The sequence below is a fragment of the Pinus tabuliformis genome, chromosome 7, assembly GCF_031772625.1.
Source record: "Pinus tabuliformis cultivar Carrire ecotype Pingquan chromosome 7, CPIR1, whole genome shotgun sequence".
Lineage (NCBI taxonomy): Eukaryota > Viridiplantae > Streptophyta > Pinopsida > Pinales > Pinaceae > Pinus > Pinus tabuliformis.
Window position 1 is genome coordinate 1,317,479,896 of NC_142293.1, and position 19,101 is coordinate 1,317,498,996.

The following is a 19,101-nucleotide window of genomic DNA, read 5'->3' on the forward strand; positions in this document are numbered from 1 at the left end:
TCGACACATGGAAGTAGCGTATACCTTATAAAATATGTTTTAGTTGCTTCTGTTTGCTGTTGCAGTGTTCTGGGTTATTGCTTGGGTTCTGGTTACTGTATTCTGGTGACAGCATTCTGAATGATCAGAGTGATTGATTGATTCGGTTGTGGTTGGTTCAAAAGGAGATTGGTTGATGCAGATATATTTGATGATTGAATGATGTTGTTGATGGATCCAGTCTGAAAATTTATGAAACGTGGTCCCTGGAAGAAAAGAGAAGGTTGTAGCCTTTTGTAGGTCGACACCTACGTACTAGTAAACATATCAGCTAGTACAAGAGCTAGGGGGTTGTAGCTCCCTTCTAGTAGAAGCTGGAGAATGAGAGAAGGTTGTAGCCTTCTGTAGGTAGAAGCCTGCGTACTGGTATAAGACTGCACCAGTACAAAAAAATTGTAAACATAATTCTCTTATTATTAAAAGAAGACAGAGACTATTGCAGTAGGTGGTTTTCACCCACATTGGGTTTCCACCTTATATCATGGTGTTCATGTGTGTTTCTTATGTGTGATGATCTGTTATATTGAACCTGTTTACTGTTTATATGGTTAATGAAGTTTTGATGCACTGATTAAAGATCAACATATGACGAATTAACTGAATCACAAGTTTACTGGATATACGCTAGTTGCATTAAACACAGTTGCGTGTACACACGGGTTCCCTTAACTAAAGTAGCGTCTATGAATCAGAGTATGAAATGAAAAAGTTATTGATTTTCCAATACTGATTCACTCCCCCACCTCTCAGTATTATTTCCAATAGTATCTTTTATTTTGCAAAATAAATTCAAGATTCTACAACAATGGTGACTTTGTTATGTTTCGTACGTTGTACCAATAAATATTGTGTTCTGTTTCGTTAGCTATTATTTTTCATCATAATGAAATGAAATGATATTTTAAGGTCCACGAGACTAAAAATAGTCTATGAGACCACTAGTTCCCTATTTTTCGCTCTTTGCAATTCAGTCCTTTTCCGATTCAAATTGATGATGAGCTGACCCAACCTTCCAACAATCTCCTCGCTAAAAAGACAATGCCAAGAAACTGATGCTAACATATTCTCATAACTTTCTTTGATGTCTTTGAATGCATCACATTCCAAAATGAATTGTTTTTCCGATTCCACGGCCCCAAACGTGCAAAATGTGCACACCCTTTCTTCTCAAGCTTCTTTAGGCCTTTTTCACCGTCCCGTTTCACATCGAAGTTGATGTGAGTTGGTCCTTAATTGAGCAATAAGAACCTTTTCCCTCCACGAAATGCTAGCTCTAATGAACTCTTTTTGTTGTAAATCACACGTAGGGTTGAATTCCTCAATGTAATATTTCTTCTTTCTACCCAACTCTTTTCCCCATACCTTTTTACGAAACTTCTCCATAACAAAATCCTTTAGCTCCTTGCTATTTGTGGGACAAGAATTGAGGTATATTTCCCATTTTTGCATCCATGTGTAGTTTTGTTTCATCCATGTTTTCTTTCTTTCACTAATGCCTTCATTGAAGATAACATTAGGCCATCTACCTACTCTCATTTGTTCAATTCTTTTTAGGTATCTTATGAGCTACACCATAGCAATTGATTCAATGGAAGTTTCTCCTATTTCACTCAACATTATCTCATAAGGCACCAAACTTTTTATTTTGAACTTGCTCATGATCAAGCGTTTTTGGATTTTCTCAATTTGTTTCCACTTTGAGACGGGAGTGCTGCTAGCCCACAATTCACACCCATATATCATCACTGGACAAACTAGGAGTCCACAAAGCACTTTAATTGTTTTCCCATCCCATAACTCTGCCTCTCTACATCTTTTTTGAAGACATATAATGTTGTCCACCCTCCTAAAATTCCCTTCTTTCTGCAGTCCTCCCAATTGAGTTTGTTGTTGAAATCAATCCCAAGGTACTTGTACTCCTTTACTTCTTCAAGAATGTTGTCCTCAAGGAAGAAAGTATGTTGGCTATGCTTCCTTTTACTAGAAAAAAACATTATTTTGGTCTTGCTACTATTGACTTGCATCCCCACTGCTCTACAAAAATGCTCAAGGGCATATAAGTGCATTTGCAATCCATGGGTTGATTTAGAAATCAATACAATATCATCAACATATAAAAGAAGCTTTATCACAAACTCCGCCAACCGAACACCATCTCCCCCTTGTAGATTTAGCCACTCTTCCAATTTATCAATATATAGACCAAAAAGAGTGGGGGATAGAGGGCAACCTTGCTTGACTCCAATGTCACTTCTAAAGCTTTCTGAAATACTTGTTGAGGTTCTAATTTTGACTTTCACTTCTTCATAAATTCTATGGACAATGGCTCTATAATGCACAGGAATTTCAAGTTCTTCCATTCTACACCACAACTTATCCCTAGGGACTGTGTCAAATGCTTTTTTGAAGTCAACAAAGCAGCAAAATACTTCTTCTTTGTCCTCCCAAACCTTTTCGACAATGTGTCTCAATGTGATGCCATGATGCCATGATCCACTATAGTACCCACGTTTTTTTATCTCCTCTTTAGAGTTAGGACAATCTTGCTAATTTGTTTTCCATTTTCTCATCCACTTGTCATTTTTCTTCCTCTAAGTTTTCTTCCTACGCTTTACTCCTTTGTAGCAATTATCTTGGGCCAACGAGGTTCATCCATGCTTTCCACCTTTTTTAAATAACTTAACAAACGAATGATTGTTGAAGTCTCCATTGGGAAAATTCCAGCCTCCACTAGCAAGATCTCATATGGGACAGTTGATTTGACTTTGAGGTTACTAATGATTAAGTGCTTTTGAATTATTTCTATTAGTCTCCACTTGTGATTTGACATGTTGCTCCCCCAAACTTCACATCCATAGAGGACAACTGGGGTAACCAACAAACCAAAAAGAGTTTTCTTGGTTTTCCAGTCCCATAATTATGCTTTCTTGCATTTGTTCTAAAGGAGGTAAGAAGCTCTCCATCCCCCTTGTATCCTTTTAGTTATGCATGTCTCCCAACTGAGCCTGTTGTGAAACACAATTCCTAGGCACTTGTATTCTTCCATTATCTCTAGGGATTTTTCCTCAAATATAAAGCTAACATGCTACTTTTCCCACTTTAAAGAGAACATGATGAATTTGTTTTTTCAAGTGTTTACCTACATCCCAACCTCTTGACAAAAAATATCTAAGGCCTTCAAATTATCTCTCAAACTTTGAGCAAATTTTGCAATTAGGATAAGATCTTCACCACATAACTAGCTAGTTGAATGCCCTCTCCACTAGTGTTGTTTAGCCATTTTTATAGCTTATCAATATATAAACCAAATAGGGTGGGGGAAATGGGGCACCCCTGCTTGACCCCGATATCACTACCAAAGCATTCTGAAAAGCCCTCTTTAGTTCTGATTTTAGCACTAACTTTCTCATACAACTTATGGACAACAACCTTATATTCACTTGGGATTCCAAGGTCTTCCATTCTTCTCTAAAGCTTATCTCTATGAACAATGTCAAACACTTTTTTGAAATCAACAAAGTAACAAAATGCTTCCCTACCCTAAATGTCCCATAATTTTTCAATGAAGTGCCTAAGAGTGATGCAATGATCAATTGTAGAGTGCCCTAACCGAAAACCATCCTGTCCTTTTTCTCTTTTACCTTCTCTTTCTGCCCAACTACTGATTCTACACTCCATCATGCTCCCAAACCATTTTCCAAGAAGAGAATTGACCATAATAGTGTGATAATTAGAGGGATTATTGATGTCTCCACTTTTTAAAGAGGGATAGCAACACTTGTTGTCCATTCAACTAGAAAATTTCCTTGTGTGATGTTGTTTGAATATCCTTTTGATGATTGGGGCCAAGATCTCAACACTGCATTTTAAAAATTCTACCTGTAGCCCATCAATGTCTTGGGCTTTACCACTTGCTAACTTTCTTATACCACACTTGACATCCTCCACTGAAAATAACTAGGTTGTAGTGTTGATTATGCAAGGCTACTTTTCTCTTGTTTTCTTTCATAAAGGAGCTTTGCATATTCCAACCAATGAGTATCTAAGATATTATTATCTATTTTATTTCTATTTTACTATAGTTCAAGCCAAAATCCTTTGGGATTGTGCTTTCCTAAAGAGATTAATTCATTCCTCCTTGAAGTATACATATATATATATATATATATATATATATATATATATATATATATATATATATATATATATATATATATATATATATATATATATATATATATATTAATCATATTTTTATACCTTTTCTTGTTTTCCCTGTTTGTCTCCTTCTCCTTAAGGGACCTTTTAACAGCCTTGCACTCTTCATCATGCCAAGGATTAGTTGGAAAAGTGTTCGAGATCCTATTCTTAGGCCGAGATCTTTTGCACACCTTTAAAGCTTTGTGGATTAGACGAATCAACATTTTGCTGCTAATGTATTCTATTTTTGCATTGTCTTCCTTGTTTTCTGTTTTGTTTTTTCCCACTGAAAGTGTTGTTTTAGAGAAACAACAAATAACTCTTGGTTTCTTGATTTATGAGGATTTTTCCAATTGCATGCACTTTCTTATGAACTTGTTGGGTATGTTGTTCCTGTATCCCGCTTGTGTGTATGCCCAAATTGATACAAAGAGGCATATGGTCAGACTTCATCTCAATAGGAAACACCTCAATATTGAACTCTAACAAATTGCAAACAAAGCTTTGAGAACATATTACATAGTCGACCACACTTTGACCATTGTATGTTTTACACGTGATGCCCCTAGATGTTGGCCAATATTTCATTCCATTGTAATTTACCATGTCATATAGGCTACATAAACCTAGCAACTCAGCACCAAAGTGTGACACACTCTCGTTTCTATCCTGAGAAGTCCTTTTCCACATGTTCTCTTCATTCTCTTCTAACCAAAGAGGATTGTTGTCCAAATTATCATCACTTCCCAACTGAATACACTGTTATCTTGGAATTAAAATCAACCATTAGAAATATTTCTCCTAAGCTCTTGAAAGAAGAAATATCTCTTTTTAAAGCAGCATAAGGGTCTTCTTTATCTAACTTTGTCTTCTTGTAGAACATCAAGTTTTGTGGGGTAAAGTAACACATTTCCAACCTGAATGTTACTTTGTTTTCTATTATATTTAGCCATATATATATTGCTTCTTTGGATCCACTTTTTCCACTTTCACTATTCCACTCCACCCTTTCCTTATTAGAACGATGATCCCTCCATGTCCTTTCCCTGTACTAGTCTCTTCGTTCCACACTAAAATTTTATTGTACCCTTCAAATTCTGGAACCTTGCAGCCCTCATGCTCATGGGTTTCTGTAAGGATAATGATGTCTTTCCCTTATGCTATTGGCCCCGATACCGGTCCTCTCCTCCATGGGTAGCCTCTACAATTCCAACTCACCATGTTTAGATACTCCCAGGGAGCCCAACATCCCTATTTTTTGTTTGTTAAGCGCTCGATGACTTGGGCTTTCCCATTTTTCAGTCGCACCCATTTTCCTACTTCTCTTGCTGATTTCACTTTCTCCCATCCCCTCCTCCTCTCATCTTGTTGTTCAAGTGTCAAGTCATCATCTAGGTAAATATGGGTGCCTCTGAGTAGCCCCCTATTCTTTAGGATAACCAACTTGTCTTCTATGCTCCTTAATGAAACTCTAACATGCCTGTCCCTTCCATTTTCTACTTTCCTACCAATCCTATTTGCTTGTTGAATATAACCTGTCCAGTTCAACTTTTCCTTGAGAAAATCCCTTGCTAGAATATTTGTTCTTTATTTTTCTCCATAGTCTTTCAGGCCTTTGATAATGATGTTTGTGGCCTTGTCTTGCCTATCTTTTTCTTCTCTTATTTGTCTCTCAATGGTTTCCTTTTTCTCAACTAATGGTACCACCTGGGCCCAAGATTTAACTTCTTTTATTTGTTGCTTTAGTTCATTTTTTCTCATTTCTATGATTGCAATTGTTGATTGAAACTCTTCCATCTGTTTTTCTTGGCCAATTTTACCTGTCAAAGAATTTTTACTATGCTCTTTTTGTGTCTGTACATACATACATACATACATACATACATACATACATACATACATACATACATACATATATATATATATATATATATATATATATATAGATATCATGCAAAGGAGATATATGTTGTATTAATTATTTTTCAAAATTTCTTTCCTTTTCATATCACTGAATTCAAATTATATCAAAATTAAAAAATAAAATACAATTTGTTAATAAAAATTATGATTATAGAAAACAAAATTATTATAAAATTATTTTATTTTTGTAACATATCTCCTTATTATTTATTGCCCATAATGAGGGTAGAAGAGGGTGTAACTGTCATTGACCTGACCTCCAAGGTCTTATTATGGAAATGGGGTCTTAAAAATTCATCATTTTCTAAACTCCTCGAAACCCAGAATAAACATCGCCATTACATTCATTTCATCGAGACCTTTCCAATGATATAAAATTTTCCTCAATCCAACTCCTAGAATGAACGATATGGCCATTCACATATTTTCTAATGGTCTTTTGCTACATCACCATGTCTATAACACACCCCCTTACCACCCATGGACCACACCAAGAATGTAAGAAGATGGTTATTATGCTGACCCAACTTCCAAGGTATTGTTATGGAAATGGGGTCTAATTTTTTCATTAAGTTCTCTCAAAACCTAAAACGGACAACACCATTGTGTTTGTCTCATCGAGACAGTTTTGGTGATATATAATTTTGCCTCAATCAGGTTCCAGAATCACAAGTTATGTGCCCATAAATATTTGGCTTATTAAACTATGTTGGTCATCTTAACCTGCCACGTGGCGTTTACGTGTTGCCTACATGGCCAATACAAACAACACCCATGTGGCAACTTGACCCCAGCTCCGACCCATTTATGCTAAGTGTCAACCTTCCCTTTCCATAGCTTGTAATACACACACACACACACACATAAGGTGAACGCCCCTCTCGATCATATAGTATAGTGCGGGCCTCCTTTTCCACTTCACCCCAAGAATAAAATCACGAGGATTACTTTTCCATTCCTTTTGAAAAACCTATAGGGTCTGTAATACATGTGTGTGTGTGTGTTGTTATTTACAGGGTGTAGACCCCCCTCGAATCCATGTCACCATAGTCTTATTACCCCAATGGTTTCGTTATTTTCCTCCCTTTGAAACTCTCGGGGAGAATGATCCGAGACGGGAAAACACCCCCAAAAATTACCACACACTTTTTTGTCTCCTAGGGATTTATTTTTATCTTGGACTCTGCGTCCTTGGATAATATTACTATATGCCTATGGGAAAATTTTTGTGGTGACGTCACATCCATGCCTATTGAAAACACGACCCCCCCCCCCCAAAGGCTAAATCACATTCCAATATGTGGACCAATAAACTTTGCGCACATGTATGCTTGACCATCCAAAGAACAAGCGTTTCCTGTTGGCATTGAATTGGGGATTTTCCTTTGTTGGTCTACGTTAAGTGTTCAACTGGCCCCACTACAACAATTCACCTCGAGAATAAAATATCAGGCGTTATGCCTTGGTCTCCCTTCAAAACATCTGAGGAAAATGTCCCGGGGTCATCCAACGGCCATGAGCACTTTAACCTTCGATGGCCCAAATTCCTCTTGCTTTAAGCACCATGTCACTGCTCCTGATCACATGATGGAGAAGGGTTCAATCCATTCCTCAAGGGTTCTAAGGATCTAACCTTTGTGCACATGTTCATAGTCATATGCATAAATGCATCACTATATGGACAAGGGTGCCTTTGACTCCCTGCTATGCCAACCTATCTCACCTGAGCTTCAATGAGGCTCCGACCAGACCTTCAAATTTCACACATACACACACACACACACACACACACATATATATATATATATATATATATATATATATATATATATTTTTTTTTTTTTACGCTATTTCTTTTGAGCTTATAGTTTTTCAACAAGACCTAATAGCCAAATCATTTCAATACAAGCATACATTTAAATTAATAGAGAATGTCTATCTCTCCATATCCAAGCCGTAAGACCAAAATACAGACTCAGAATGAACACAAGAATTAACCCATTCCCAAGAAAATGTCCAAGACACATGCAACACAATTTCACACAAGAATTCACATGGTTAATTTAAGCAATTATCAACACGATGGTCAACAAGCAGTGATCAACACATCATGCATGAGAAAACATTATCATATTAGTTCTTCAAGGATTAACTATCCCTCATCATCTGCATAGTATTCAATATTATCAATCCACACATGAATCAACATTCCTCCCTATAATCATAGGCATTAATTCAGGTCATTAAACATATGCATACATTCAAACACACAAGAGCTTGAGTAAGCACTTATTTTGTAGAACTCATTTGGAAACTGAGATTGAGACTTCAACTCTCCACCCAACCTTAGAAAAGTTGAAACCAAGTCTTTCTTGTAGTTGTCACCCCCAAGCTAGAATATAGAGCTTAAGGAGGAGTGATTTTAGAGAAACAAACAGATGATATCAGCTGAAACATGGTGTCTCAAGCTACCCTGATTTAACCCATCAACTAAAGCTTTCCCCAAGTTGAACTTTCATCCTTTTGATTCAACATGCAACGTCTTACCCAATTAATCAAGTAAAGACAGTAAACCACTTCACTCACCTATAATCATCATCTACTCAGGAAATTACACCAATATCATTAGTTGAAACAGGGTATCTCAAGCTACACCACCTTCACCTACCAATGGCACAACAATTTCACATAAGGTAGGGAACATTTCCTTTTACACATAGGGACTTATAATATAACATTCCAACTTCTATGAGGATTGATGAAAGAGAGCCTCAATTCATGCGTGGATAGAGAGATATAGTTAATAATAAGGAGGTTTATCAATTGTGTTACCTCTGAAGGAATAAGATCACACTTTCCAACATATTCTTAGTGAAATTACACCTATTTTTTCATCCCAACTCCGTTGTACTACCATTAGGTGTTATCAGCCACTAGCACTGGGTGCCTCCACCTCTCAGAGGTTATCAACCGACACAGTCTCTAGTGGGTTTATTAACCCTGTAAGGCACTGCCATTGCTCAATGATTATAAGCCAACAAGCCTCATGGGTTTCTCAGCTGTGATATCATTTGAGCTCACTTTGTTATTATTAGCTAATAGGCCTCATAGATTTCTTAGTTGTGCTATCATCAAAGCTTCTCCTCTCCTTGAACTCTCTCATTCTTCTCAGAAATTTGCTTCATTATCAGGAGCCTCTCAACCTCCCCTTCCTTGAAAATTCCCTATCTGCCTATGTGTATCAAGTCACACATAATCTACCCTTTTGCTTAGGAAAGTTTCTTTTATTTCTCTTGCTCCCTGATCAGTCTCTCCCCCTAGAGAATGATCCTTGATCTTCCATAAGTCCCATCCTGAATAGGTGAATAAAAGAGTGGCTCTTCCTTACATTTCTCTTCCTCGGGAAACTTCTCCCACTATTTCCTTTCTATGTAGTGAGTGGGCCTACCCTCGTTAGTCCTCCCACTCACATTTTCACCATCCTTTATGGTTGTGTGGCATATAGTGTTTGTAGCCTTGCCTACCGCTCAATTAGAGTGGTTTTTATGTTGAGTGGTCGTAGATCTTTCGGATGCATGTGTACACTTGCCTTCTTTGGGTGCGCAAAGTATTTTTTTCCTTCATTAATTCCTCCCACCAAAAGGGTTGCATCTGCATTTTCTAGATTGTGTGGGCGCACCTTCTCCATTGCCTCCATATATTAGTGTTTGTCCTCTTTCTTACAATTTTTTTTCTTTATTTTTTTGGTTGAATTGATTGTGTCACCCATTCTCCTTAAATTTTGTCCTCTCTTCCTTGTGAATTTATCCAAGGCAGTATGGCCATTTGTCCTCCTTTGTCTGTAAAATTAAATCGATATAAACAACCCATTTAAGGCACACCTTCTAGCCTTTCATAGCGGTCATAAAACTAGTCAAGTTTCCTTCAAATCCCAAGCATTCTCCTTCCTCAAACTCTAGAATTTGTGTCCCAATTTCTTAGGCCTTTTTACTATAAAAAAAAAATAGTTACAATATTTATAATGAGGGGGAATTAGCCAGGGGTTGTCACAATTTCTTGCCATGTGGCACCTGTGTGGTGCCCACATGGCATCCCATTTCACTGCCATGTTGTCCGTCCACCCAGTCTGTATCATACTAGTGCCACTATGGCATGCCCCGTGGCATACCACCTAACCCTAACCCTTTTTCCCTAGCAGAAGTTCAAGGGGCATGTGCACAATTATATAGGGTGACGTCATTTTTCCATCACCCTTCCAAATCCCCGAAACATAATTCCTCTTCCATTAATTTCCAAGAAATTTTTTTATTCCCCAAGATGGAAATACCTTAGAAGTTTATTGCTATGCTCCTTCAAAAACTGTTGGGGTGATGTCACTTCCCTGTCATCCTAACATCACGCTATCCACATGGCCTCCTCTGAGAGTGCCACGTGTCACCTATGTTTGGCCCTTTTAGCCCCACCAAAAGTCCAAATGTGGATGCCACATTTCACGCCACCATGGCACCACATCACCCTTATTCCATGTCATCCTCCATTATGTCCCGGGTCCCAACAGGGTCACGATCCCCTTGCAAAACAAATCCCCGCGGTCCCTTCAATCCAACAGCTACAAAGGCATGATGACACCAATGTTCTGGATTTAAATGCCAATCCCCCTCCCCTTTCTGACATGGTAGGGGGTTCCACTATCATGATTATCGCTTAGGGTTTTGAGGCCCCCATCCAATGACTCCTATACAATCATAACTTATGACGGTCACAATTAGAATGCATGACCCGGGGGGACCGCTATCGAATCTCCACTGTTCATTCTCACGTGGCCTCCACCATTGATTAATACATATATATGTATTTATAAAATTTCTACAATGGGGTTGAATTTCCCATTAATTGTTGTGATCATTTTCCATCTCATGACATGAATAACTCGAGATGTAAATTTTAAGAGGGTTTTGTTTTAGGTGCATATGGACTCTGTTTTGAAACATTGGGGTCTGAGATTTAGTGTGATGGTCACAACCCTCAGTCGTATGAACCCCTCTACTAGCACCATTGCTAAGGTATTTGTTTGATGGGGCTTTTGTGGCTCTTTCTATATTCATGACCCTTACACATAAAAAAAAAGTGCGCATATAGGTTGAGACATTGGAAAAATCATATGTGATTAATGCTAATTTGGATGTTATATAACAATTCTCTCTAGCTTAAACCAAAGCCTGTCCCTGATGAGTTTTCAATTAAATTGAAAGCCATCCCTCCTAAGAATTTGCCACAAAGGTGCACATATAGGTTGAGATTTTGTTAAAATCGTATGGGATTAATGCTGATGTGGATGTTATATAACTTTTCTCTCTAGCTTGCACCAAAGCCTGTCCCTTTTGAGCTTTCAATTAAATTGAAAGATATCCCTGCTAAGATTTTGTGGCTTATGCACACCTATATATAGCATGCGACTTGGCATTGATAAGACTATCCCTCTAGAGCTTGATATATCCTTAGCCCTGCCTATACATGAATATACGCATATATGAACACATATATATGTAGTTATATATACATATATTTCTATCTCGCCTGAACTTACGCTTAATTACAAACTATCGCCCCTCAGCTTTACAATAGCAATGTACCTAGGCCTATTATTTAAAACATTTTAGATGCAAGAATTTAGCCATACAATAGAGATTTGTCCATCTCTCATATTCTAGTATTTAGAATGAATTCAAGTTCAGTTATTACACATATAAGTTGGCCACTTCTTCATTATCACAGAGGAATTAAATCGTTCCTCACTAACTTGCAGGAAATCTATATTCCCCATTATTACGCGAGAAATATGACATTCCTTATTATTACATAGGAAATAAAACATTCCTCAACATGGGAATACTTATTTCAACAAAAAAATAAACATGTACATAATATTCAATGCACAAGGACTTAAGGAACACTTACCTTATAAGAGAAGTCTAACACCTGAGATTGGGAATTCAACTCTCCACCCATCCTTAGATTGGTCTGCATTACAACCTTTCTTGTATCCAATCACTCCCAAACCAAATTTCAAAGCTTGAGGAAGCGTACTTAAAATAATTAACCAATGTTGCTAGCTAAAATAGGGAAACTAGAGGTCAATCCACCTCCACCCACCAGCTAATCAAGGGAGTCCAAAGATTACACCATCTCCACCCTTCAGCTGAAACAAGAAATCCAAAGACTATGGCATCTCCACCCACTAAAACAAGGAATCCAGGGGTTATACCATCTCCACCCACCAAATAATCAAGGGAGTCTAGAGATTGCACCATCTCCGCCATTAAAGAACTATTCTCAGTGGTTCCACCCAAAACTAAGAGTCCAAAACTCACTAAGAATGAATTAGAAACAAACAAAGGAAGACACCAAATCACTCTTTGGCCAAGAATTCAAAGATCAAGGCCTCCACCCACCAACTGGGAAAGGGAATCTAGAGACTAAAACATCTCCACCCTTCCCACTGAAACAGGGAATCCATAGACCTTGGCTCTTCACCTGAGAGATGACTCTTGGTTCTTCTAGTGTTCAACTGAAAGTCTTATCTTCTCTTCGATTTCCTAGTGAGAGTGCAAAATCCCTCTGTTCAAATTTTCTTTCTTTATTTTAACTTTTCTTTTCGACAAAGAGAGATGTTTACTCCTGTCCTCCCCAGTGTGTTCTCCTTCTCCCTGGCCAATTATCTCCTCTTGCTCATTTTCCCCCTCTTTGGTTTGTTCGTCCTTCCTCTTTGCTGGCCCACAACTACGTTGCCACATATATCCCTTCGCTACCATTGCAATGACCTCCATTTTGTTTTTTTTCCTCGTGCATTTTCCAAGGTGAGTTTTCTTGCCAGCGCAACCATCCCAACAAATTATTTTTTTTCCTCTATTGCTTATGGATTTTCCCAAGAGGAGCATGGACTCGTCCTTTTCCTCTTGCTGAATTTAAAGCACAGTAAACCCAATTAAACCACTAGTCAACCTCCTTGACTAGCATTCCAAACAACCAAGTCTCCTCAACCAATCTCCTTCTCCAAGCTTTGAAATCCATGTCCCAATTCTCATAGCTTTTTAATTACAACAAAATGATTTAAGATATTTACAATAAGGGATTAGCCGAAACTGTCACACTTCAAAATTATCTACATATCATATTAAAACTTAACATAAATCTAGTTAACATGAATTTATGATTATAGAAAATAAATTTTCTATAAAATTATCTTCAAAATTATTTACTTCTACTTTCATCGATTGTTTCATGTAAAAATGATTTCCAAAGTCAATTAATCATTTATTAACATGATATAAAAAAAATGATTCCTTAATATTTTTCCCCATAGGTAGAGAAACTTGCAGGTACGATTGGTTGTATATATATATATATATAGCAACCATGGTCTGAATTTCATAATTTATTAGTTACTACCACAATATCAGATATTTTGATTTTTAAATATTTTTACACCAAAGGTGTTCCTGTGATGGGTTTGGCTGGGTAGATCGAGCCAACTAGATCTTTTGGTTTTCATCGTCCTCCATCTAATAATTTTTTACCACGTGGCACTCCGACCGCATTGGATCTTACACGGTTGTGAGGGCCTGGCTAGTGCGACAGAGGTCGACTTCAAATTTGGGTTCGAGTTCAGGTTTTATCCATGTAGGTATCAATGAGAAGGCTTCAAAAGGCTTTGAGGGTTTAGCAAAACGTGGGATTGTGGAGTTGGTACATGAATTTGCAGTGAAGATCGTGGCGTCGGTGAATGTGGTGTCTCTGTACTCGTCTTCTGAAGGGGAAAATATGGGTCATGGATACCAAGCTCGATGACGAGCAAGGGACTTCGAAATCGAAGGGCAAGGGTTTTGAACATGGGAATATAGTATGTATTAGTTTGATTAATTGTTGTGTCGTTGATTGGAATGGCCCCATTTACTCAATTCGACTTTCGCTTCAACATATGTTGTTGGGGAAGGACAATCGAGGCAAGGTTTGGCCTCTAGTCAAGGGCAAGCAAAAGAAAATTGTCCATGATGGGGTTGGCATGTGCGAAAGGAGCATACATGAAGTGTTGATGAATGGAGGTAGAGTTAGGGATTTTGATCAGAGAAATTCCCAGTTCTACAGGAATTGTGGCAAAAAGCATCAAGGGCGAGGCCAAAGCCATTGAATTGCAAGTGGAAGGTTTTTTTTGAAAAAAGTGGATAGTGTCTGGGATGATAAAATTTTGTCGAGTGGTTGATCCAATGATGGTGAAATGGTTGTTATTGATATTGTAAAAGACGTATACTTTAGGAAAGCCTGTAAAAAATAGATCAACAATTCAACTTCTATAGATCGTCCGAAGAAAAGTTTGGTCAGAAGATTGGATGATGGTGAAAGAGGGCTAGATTTCAAGGGGCAGCCTAGAAATGGAGTGATAAGGAGTGTCAATGGAAGTGTTGTTTTAAAAAACAATGGTCAAATATGGTCAAATTCTGCAGGGGCCCATTGGAATGGAGAAACACTTGTTTTTTTACATTAGGAGTCAATACAGAGGAGGATCTTAACATCTGGTGGTAAAGAATATGTAAATGTTTTAGCCAATTGGGTGGAAGGTATTAGATGCAATTGCACCAATCCTAAAGTTGCGTGTACAAGTTTGGTCTAAGGAATCATTGCAAGAAGCCTGTGCGGGATCGCGTACATGTGGAACGACATGGGAAAAAAGTGTCTAATGAAAGTAAAACCAAAGGTTGTTGCGGCTTCTCCCATGAATAAATCCATTTTTCATATATTAATAGGTGATCGAGGATTTGTTGATGAGGTGCTTGCTAAGAAGATCATGAGGCCATTAACAGAGGCTAGGAATGCTTATACAAAAATATGCTTCAACAACCGAAGCTTTGGTCTTGGTGTTGCCCGTGTTGTAGAGAGAATCTTGATTGGGGTTTAGAAACATCTAAAAGATATAGATCTTGCAGATTTTATTGTAGGAAGGTCCGAGGTTGAGGATTTGGAGGTTATGTCAATATTTTCACTTGTTATGCAAGGGTGTGAATTGAGGTCCTTGAATCTCGCTGACAATGCGTTAGGTGAGAAGGGTGTTTGGGCTTTTGGGTCTCTCCTAAAATCTCAAAAAGTATTGGAAGAATTGTATTTCATGAATAATGGTATCCATGGGAATGTTGCTAGAGCTAATTAGTTGTTTACATGATGTTTCAATGTTTGATGGATGGCTGATCATGTACCGATCACCATCCAAACTAAAATCGAAAGTAGGTAGGACTTAAGGGTTTCATCAAAACACAAATATGTCAGATTGAATTTAGTATATTTTTTTAATTTCCTCTATTACCATCATCATATTGGTAGACAATATTCATGTTGTTATGTAGCATTAAATATTGTGTGATCATATATAAATTTGTAATTTGTTATTAGTAATTCATTCGTATTCAACATTCAATGTTGTTGGAATTATGACTAATGTGTTGTCCTTGATGGAAACCGACTTGATAAAGCTATCAACATGATGGGTATGCAAATGCTACAGGTGAGATAGACAAAGGAATATCAGTTCAGAGACAAAGAAATGATAAAAATAAAGTTTGGAAAGCATACACGGGTCCTGTGAATAAAGGTTGTGTACATATGCGGGTATGGTAAAGAAAAGTCATGTAGAGACAAAGAAATGATAAAAATAAAGTTTGGAAAGCATACACGGGTCCTGTGAATAAAGGTTGTGTACATATGCGGGTATGGTAAAGAAAAGTCATGTACAGTTTCCGCATCATGGTATTGTTAATACCATGGTATTGGCCCATAGTAATGAGCATGATAATGGATATTTGATCTCGTCAAATAATACCATTGACATTACTAAGGGATTGGCCTAAGGTATTGGCTAAGGCCTAAGCTATATAAGGAGATGGAGATCCAAGTGTTAGGTGTGCAAGTTTTGTTCTTTCTATGAATGATTTGATCTGAAACAGGTGTGCACCAAGGAGTAAGGAAAATACACAGATCTAAAAAATATGAAGTATGGTATCATATGTACTTGCTTGATTTATTTATTAATAATATCTAACTATGATAGATATGTGGTGTTAATGATACTATAACATAAATATGAGACAGTAAGAGGTGCGAAGTATATTTTGTGTTACAAAAAAGGTATGTCTTAGTGGTTACATATTTGTATGCGGGTTTGACACTAAGAAGTCACATACATATGCGGATCCACTACTGGATAGTCATGTATATATTCTACAATATGTACATGTATGTATGCGGGTGTGGTGAATGATAAGCACATACGTACATGAATATGCTTTATAAGAGTCGCGTACATCTATTAGGGTTTTGCAGGATGTGCTGATAACAATGGTTGATCTATTCTGTTATGTTTACTATTTTCTATCGATGAAGTCTCTCTTATAATAAATTGTGTTTGACAAAAATGTTTGGGATGAATTGATTATGAATTAGAATTTGACTAAGTGATGATACTATTGTGTGATAATCTGTATTTGATTCAATGATTTATGTTTTCTTCAATATTTGTTTGGGTGATTGATTCAATATTACAATGATTTAGATTTAGTTATCAATATTATGAGATATGTATGTGGGTGTTCTTTAGGAGAAGCACGTACATACGTAGGTATGATCAATAACAATAGCGTATATAATATGATGCATGTTTGATCAGGGTTTGCAGTGGCAGTAGTTGGTTTCTGTGATGGGTATCAATGTTTGACTTGGTATATTAATGAGTGGGTATGCATTGGTATGAATTATATTGAATTGTTCATGTTGCATTGTTTACATTAGAAGATTTGATGATCCAACTTTTTGAGTAGTTGATTTCAGAATTGTTGAGAGTGGATCTAGTTTGAAACATTCTAAAAAGTGATCCACAAAGAGTTGAGGATAATAGTCTTCACAAAGGGGTTTCTATCTCCCTTCCATTAGGAGCTAGAAAACAAGAGAAGGTTGTAGCCTTCTGCAGGTAGGAGCCTGTGTATTGGTCAACATCTGTGCCAATACAATATTGTAAGAAGATTATTTTTAATAAAAGAAGATAGAGACAACATCAGCGATGGTTTTCTCCCACATTGGGTTTCCACCTTAAAAAATCTTGGTGTTCATATGGTTGTGTATGTTTATGTTCTATCTGCTCATACTTACTATTTAATTGATGAATAATGGAACAATAATGCATCGATTAATGTTGTACAAATGATCAGATACATTATCTAGATATACGCAAGTTTCTATAGTAACAATCACATACACATGCTAGTTTCCTTTACAACAGTCGTGTATAATAATCAGAATAAGAAATTGAAATTGAAAATATTGATTCCCCCTGCCCCACACCACCCCCCCCCCCTAGTATTTTTCCTAACAATTGGTATAATAACAGGTCCTTTAGAAGAAGCTTGATCGCTTGAAGGAAGATTCATCAAGATGAGCAATCAAGAGGGAGTAGCATCTATCAGGCCACCATTATTTAATGGAACCAAATTGGTTTTCTGGAAAGTCGGAACAAGATCTTATCTACAATCACTTGGAGCTAATGTTTGGTCAATCATTGAAGGAGGCTATCAATATACATCCTCCATTCCTACAGATGAAGCAGAAAAGAAAAAATATGAGACCAATGCAAAGGTTGTCAACGCTTTGTTGGGAAGCTTGGAAGAATCAGAATTTGTGAAGGTTATGCAGCTAAATACAACAAAGGCTATATGGGACAAGATCATCCAAAGTTATGAAGGTGATACTAAGGTAAAGAGTGCCAAACTTCAAACATTTATAATTCAATATGAAACTCTTAGAATGCATAGTGATGAAAGTATTGCAAGTTTATTTCTTAGGGTAGATGAGATCATCAATTTAATGAGAAATCTTGGTGATGAAGTAAAAGATTCAATGCTTGTTGAGAAAATCCTAAGATCTCTAACTCAAAATTCGATTTGAAAGTATCTGCCATTAAAGAAATGCAGGATTTGAAGAACCTTATTGTTGAACAACTTCATGGGATCTTAACAACTTATGAAATGAGAAAGGGGGGTCCCTCAGATATCAGAGAAGAAACATTCAAAGCTACTTCTAAAGGAAAAGAAAAGAAGCTTAAGGAATCAAATTACATATCAGATGAAGAAGAGGCAAACTTCGTAAAGAAACTCCAAGTAGGAACTAACAGATTTAGAGGTAAGCTTCCTTTCAAATGCTTTGCTTGTGGAAGGGTTGGTCATTATACTGCTAAATTCCCTTATAAAGAAAACCATGAAAAATGGAAGAATTGAGCAAAGGTAACTTTTAGAGGTAGGTTTGAAAACAAGAAAAGTTTCTACACACACGAAGATAGTGATGGTCTTTCGAATGGTGAAGAAGGTGAGTCTGATCAAGAATATCAATTACTTATGGCATTTGAAGATAAATGCATTGACGAGTGTGATGATGTTTTTATGGATTCCTTAGAAGAAAATGATAATCTCATTGAATAAATAACTCAACTTAAAATTCAAACTAGAAGAAGCTAAATTAGCAGAAGGGGCACTGAAGAAACAAAATCTAGAAAGGTAGAGGCATAATCAAAAGTTAGAACTAGAAATAGTAAGTCTAAGAAAGGAACTTGAAAAAATAAAAGGTCTAAACCTTATATTTTCTAAAGGATATAAGATCCTAGAAGAAATCATCAAAGTAAAATTCTATCCTCTGATAAAAATAGGTCTTGGATACAATGGAGAATCATCAAAGATTGTAAAATTTTCTGAAACAGGTACAGGAAGTTATCTCAATGCAGTAAAGGGAAGAAGTCAAAAAAATTACAGATCTCAGCAAATGAATGTCAAGGATTAAATTTCTCTCAAGTAAACCATCCTTACCATACTCAAAAGGGAAACTATAAAAATGTACTATACTCCCAGGAAT